General features: G+C 40.2%; 1 pseudogene; it reads left to right on the top strand.

Moving 5' to 3' along the window:
• The first annotated feature begins 3,350 nt into the window (after positions 1–3,350).
• LOC124241245 (eukaryotic translation initiation factor 2 subunit 3, X-linked-like) lies at positions 3,351–5,285 on the top strand (annotated as a pseudogene).
• The last annotated feature ends 700 nt before the right edge of the window (positions 5,286–5,985 follow it).

Raw genomic sequence — 5,985 nt, 5'->3', positions numbered from 1 at the left:
ACTCATGGATCTTTGATTCAGTTGAAATGACTAGAATAGTTCAGTGTTGGTCAGGCATCTTTTTCTCTCTCTCCACATGGCCTCCCTATGTGGCTAGCTTGGGCTTCCTCGTGGCGCGGTGCTTTCACAGTGTCTTACATGTTGGCATGCTTCCTCCAGGGCTCAAAGGAGGACACTACCAAGCATTCTTAATGCTTGGTCTTAAAAGTCCCACAATGCCAGCTCCTTTTAATTCTATTGGTCATGGTAGTCACAGGGGTGGCTCAGATTCAAAAGGAGGTGAAATAGACCTCACCTCCTGATGGCAGAATGTCAAGGTAACGTTACAAAAGAGCATGTGGAATGGAAGTTCTTGTGTCATTTTAGGAAACATGATCTGCCCAGCTCGTTAAAATAGATTTCTATAGAAAATGAGAATTCACTCTGGGATAACTAAGAGTTAAAGAGATAAATATGACTCACTGACAAAATTTGCATTATTGAGGGGAAATTCAGAGGGCAGTACGGAGTTTATCATTAAGATTTCTCTAAGTGCCATATCTGTCTCTTCGTAGATTCTTATCTAATTCTGGAGAAAGAGGACAGTACCGCTTCATTAAAAATCTTTTAAGGCATACAATCACAAGGAGTACTGCTTTGATATTCTTGTGGAAAAATATTAAGACTAGAGTGGAGGAGCGATGTCTTTCCATCTTCTGGAGGAATACAGTGCAACTTCTATAATTCAGGAATACCTGATAGCACAGCTCCTATTTAGGCCACACCAAGACTCTGACTGGCACCTGGTAGAAATAGATAATTTAGCGGACATGGTGAATGGCACTCAGCAACCACTATCTTTCTACCATGATACAACTTCCTCTAATGCATAGGCCAGATTACGTTTTCCAGAGTCTGGGAAACGTCTCGGGGTTTGGAGGTGAATCAGGTTTCACCAAATATAAACAACTTCATGAGACCTGGAAGGCGGAAGGGAGGCAGAGGCCATCTTGCTGCACTTCCATTTTTCTTCTTCTGCTCATTGACAAACAGAAAGATACTGTGGATTGTACACAGCCTCCCAGTGTACAATCATTGGCTTTGTTGATGTTGGAAGTCCTTTGAGTTGGCACAGTGTCTATCTAATCCATGGATCCAGATCGTACCTATAGACGATATATAATTGAAGTCAAGAGTTCCAGTGATAGTTTCCTGATTCTCACCTTCAAGGATGGGTTTAGACTAGAATCTACTCATCTAGCCTTTCTAATAATCTTGCTGGTAACCAATCCCTTGGTAGTAAATTCTTTTCTGCTTAAAATAGTTGAAATGGTTTCTCCTCCCTATATCCAAATCCTGCCTGAGACACCCAATATCTGGTAGATGTCAATAGGGGATGGAAGTTTTCCTAACTGGAGGTGGGGTACCTTGCAAGAGCGGCAAGGCACCCAGCAGGGGTGGCTGTCCTCCTGGAATGAAACAAAGATAGTCAAAGAAACCACTGGAGCCTTTGTAGGGTAGCTGACCAGATTTATTCTTGAGCACTTGTGATATACCTCAAAGATATTTTCACAGACACTTTTTAAGATATTACACAGGTTACACAACTATCAGTTGTGTAAAGGTTCTGTCTGTCTTTTTTTTTTTTTTGAGGAAGATTAGCCCTGAGCTAACATCTACCTCCAGTGCTCCTCTTTTTGCTGAGGAAGACTGGCCCTGAGCTAACATCCATGCCCATCTTCTTCTACTTTCTATGTGGGATGCCTACCACAGCATGGCTTGCTAAGTGGTGCCATGTCCACACTCAGGATCCAAACTGGTGAACCCCGGGCCACTGAAGCGGAACATGGGCCCTTAACCACTGGGCCACTGGGCTGGCTCAATTTTTTTTTCGGGCAGAATTTTTCTTTTCTTTTTTTTTTTTTTTGAGGAAGATTAGCCCTGAGTTAACATTTGCTGCCAAGCCTCCTCTTTTTGCTGAGGAAGACTGGCCCTGAGCTAACATCTGTGCCCATCTTCCTATATCTTATGTGGGATGGCTGCCACAGCATGGCTTGACAAGCAATGTGTAGGTCCACACCAGGGATCTGAATCTGCAAACCCTGTGCCGCTGAAGCGAAACGTGTGAACTTAACCACCTCGCCACTGGGCTGGCCCCCTGTCTTTCTTGAATAAGTGCTCTTGGAATAATTCTGAGAAGTAGATCAAAGGGTATGGCATTTGGGATTGGTTCAATAATTTTTTTATAACAACCTAATTGAAATATCGTTAACATGTAAAAAACTGCATATAGTTACAGTATACACTTCACTATATTGAAACCATCACCTGCATCAAAGTAATGACTATATCCATCATCCACAGCAGCTTTCCCATGACCCTGTAGAAACTTCCGCACATCCCTTTTTGTCCCCTTCCCTCTCCTTCACCTCTAGCACCAGCGCTGGCAAAAACTGGTCTGTTGTCACTATATATTAGTTTGCATTTTTTTATAATTTATATAATTGGTATCATACAGTATCTACTCTTTTTTTTCCTGCTTCTTCCACTTGCCGTAATTATTTTGAAATTCATCCTTGTTGTTTTCTATATTAATAGTTCATTCATTTTAATTGGTGAGTAACATTCCATTGTGAGGATATACTATTGTTTGTTTATTCATTTACCAGTTGACAACTATTTGGGTTATTTCCAGTACGGGGCTATTATAAATAAAGCTGCTATGAATATTCATGTACAATTTCTTATATATGCATGCTCTTTCATTTATTTTGAATAATTACCTAGGAGTGGAATGGCTAGATAGTATAGTTGGTATTTGCATTCCCATTCACAGCTAGAGTTTTACCAAATTACACTCCCACTAAAAATTTCACGTTTACAAATATATAAAGTGAAATCCAACTGAGACTAATTTATTTCCCATTTATGTGCTCATGCACATATATAGTGCACATAAATATGTTTTTGTAATTAATATCTATATAAAATTTGTATGCATTTTACCAATATTGGCATACAGTTTATTTCTGTTTGCATGTCAATAAAGAGAAAAATTAATATAATCTGTTTTTAGACTTTGTTTTATTATGTATTCTCAACAAACATTGTAAGAATTTATATTGTTTTGTAGAGCTGACATCATTTGGGATTCAAATATTTAATACAGAATTTTGAGTGACTGCAACCTTAATATACAATGATGTGTCAAACATAGGGACCATGATATCATTGTGTTCCCCTTATTAGCTAACACATCTGCTTAGGTCCCCATGATAGGAAATGGCTTTAGTGATGGAAAACATTATACTTTACTGGGATCAGAATGGAAAAATAAGTAGCTGAGGCGACTTCCTTCCTCTCGAAGCAAGATGACTGGGGCCAAGGCTGGAGTGACTCTAGGGCACCTGCATCTTTCTCGTCAGGATCTTGCCGCCTTGGATGTTATCAAGTTGATGCCACATTCACAGTAAGTTATCAGCAGACAAGCCACAATTAATATAGGTACAATTGGCCATGCAGCTCATGGCAAATCCACAGTTGTAAAAGCTATTTCTGGAGTTCACACTGTCAGGTTCAAAAATGAACTAGAAAGAAACATTACAATCCAACTTGGATATGCTAATGCTAACACTTCTAAACTTGCTGACCCAAGTTGCCCTCAGCCAGAATGTTATAGATCCTGTGGAAGTAGTACACCTTATGAGTTTCCTACAGACATTCCAGGTGACGGGGTTCAGGGCAGGCGGCCCCAAGATGTGCCACTGTGGTATGCAGATTATTTCAAGCTGAAGACAACAAAGGCTCAGACTCAGCAAGAAGATTCGGCCTTTCCCCGCTAACTGCCTAAAAGAAATTTAAAATAAAAGCCTGTCCCCAGGACAAGCCATCACCATAGATAACTTTGGGTTCCAGTAGACTGGGAGGATCCTTGCTAAGCCCACTTTTAACAAAGTTCTATTTACCAAACATTTGTTTTTCCATTTCCGTGTGGGTTGCCTTCCTCCCCTTTGAAGACCCAAACCACTACCCCAAACGTCCTCCATGTCTGTAGCTGAAGGTACTTAAATAGCTAACCTCAGCCAGTTGGCTGAGTTGCTCAGTTTTCCTGAGCCTCTCCCATGTATGCATGTTATAAAGCTTTGTTTAATTTTCTCCTGTTATTCTGTCTCATGTGAATTTAATTCCTTTTCCTGCCAGAAGGACCCAGAACAGGTAGAGGAAATGTCTTCCTCCCCTACACAGGGACCAAAGGGAACTTCAGATTAGTCAGACATATTTCCTTTGTTGACTGTCCTGGCCATGATATTTTGATGGCTACTACATTGAATGGTGCAGCAGTAATGGATACAGCTCTTCTGTTGATAGCTGGTAATGTGTCTTGTCCTCAACCTCAGACTCCTGAACACCTGGCTGCTACAGAATTCATGAAACTGAAGCATATTTTGATTCTACAAAATAAAATTGATTTGGTGAAAAAAGCCAGGCTAAAGAACAATATGAACAGATCCTTGCATTTGTACAAGGTACAGTAGCAGAAGGTGCTCCTATTATTCCAATTTCTGCTCAGCTGAAATACAATATTGAAGCTGTCTGTGAGTACATAGTAAAGAAAATCCCAGTACCCTCAAGAGACTTTACTTCAGAACCTCAACTTATTTTTATTAGATCCTTTGATGTCAACAAACTTGGCTGTGAAGTTGATGACCTTAAGGGGGATGTAGCTAGTGGTAGCATTCTAAAAGGAGTGTTAAAGGTGGGCCAGGAAATAGAAGTTAGACCTGGTATTGTTTCCAAAGATAGTGAAGGAAAACTCATGTTTAAACCAATCTTTTCCAAAATTGCATCCCTCTTCGAAGAACATAACGATCTTCAGTATGCTGCTCCAGGAGGTCTTATTGGAGTTGGAACAAAAATTGACCCCACTTTGTGTCAGGCTGACAGATGGGGAGGCAGATACTTGGTGAGATGGAGCTTTACCTGAAATCTTCACTGAGTTGGAAATCTCCAGTTTCCTGCTGAGACGGCTTCTAGGTGTACGCACTGCAGGAGACAAGAAAGCAGCAAAGGTGCAGAAGCTATCTAAGAACGAAGTGCTCGTGCTGAACATGGGATGCCTGTCGACAGGAGGAAGAGTCAGTGCAGTCAAGGCTGATTTGGGCAAAATCATTTTGACTAATCCCGTGTGCACAGAAGAAGGAGAAAAAACTGCCCTTATCCGAAGAGTTGAGAAACATGGGCATTTAATTGGTTGGGGTCAAAGAAGAAGAAGAGCGACAACCAAACCAACAGTAGATGATGACTGAAGAATACCAGTTAAACAATGCATTAGGATGAAGTCAGAATTTCTCTTAATAACCTAGGGGTATATTTTCAAAACATTACTGGGGAATTAATTACCTTACTAGTAGCTGTAAGTCCATTCTCATTTTTTGGTAATGAAAATTTAACCTCCAGTACTAAAATAGCAACTACAGCAAATATAAAAATTGGCATAATGTTGGATTGAATCTACATTTTACCAGAAATTAATCATTCCCAAATAATGTCTAATTTATACATCAATGTAGGTTTGAAATGAAATTGTTTGCTACAACCAGCCTTTGCTGTAGCACACATACCACTGAACCCGTGTGAAATAAACTTTTTCTTCTAATTAGAAAAAGAAAAAAAACCCACAATACATCACACTTGCTTTTTTTTTTTTTTAATTTCAGCCATTCCCTGATTTTTTATTTTTTTCTTTTAAAGATTTTATTTTTCCTTTTTCTCCCCAAAGCCTCCTGGCACATAGTTGCATATTTTTAGTTGTGGGTCCTTCTAGTTGTGGCATGTGGGACGCTGCCTCAGCATGGTCCAGTGAGTGGTGCCATGTCTGCACCCAGGATTTGAACTGGCGAAACCATGAGCCACTGAAATGTAGTGTGCGAACCCAATCACTCAACCATGGGGCGGGCCACGACACTTGCTTTCATAATTTTTTCAAATCTCTGAAATTTTTCCACA

Source organism: Equus quagga, chromosome 6 (assembly GCF_021613505.1).
Source record: "Equus quagga isolate Etosha38 chromosome 6, UCLA_HA_Equagga_1.0, whole genome shotgun sequence".
Classification (NCBI taxonomy): Eukaryota; Metazoa; Chordata; class Mammalia; order Perissodactyla; family Equidae; genus Equus; species Equus quagga.
Note: the sequence above shows the minus strand (reverse complement) of the source record. Positions and strands in the feature narration are given on the sequence as shown.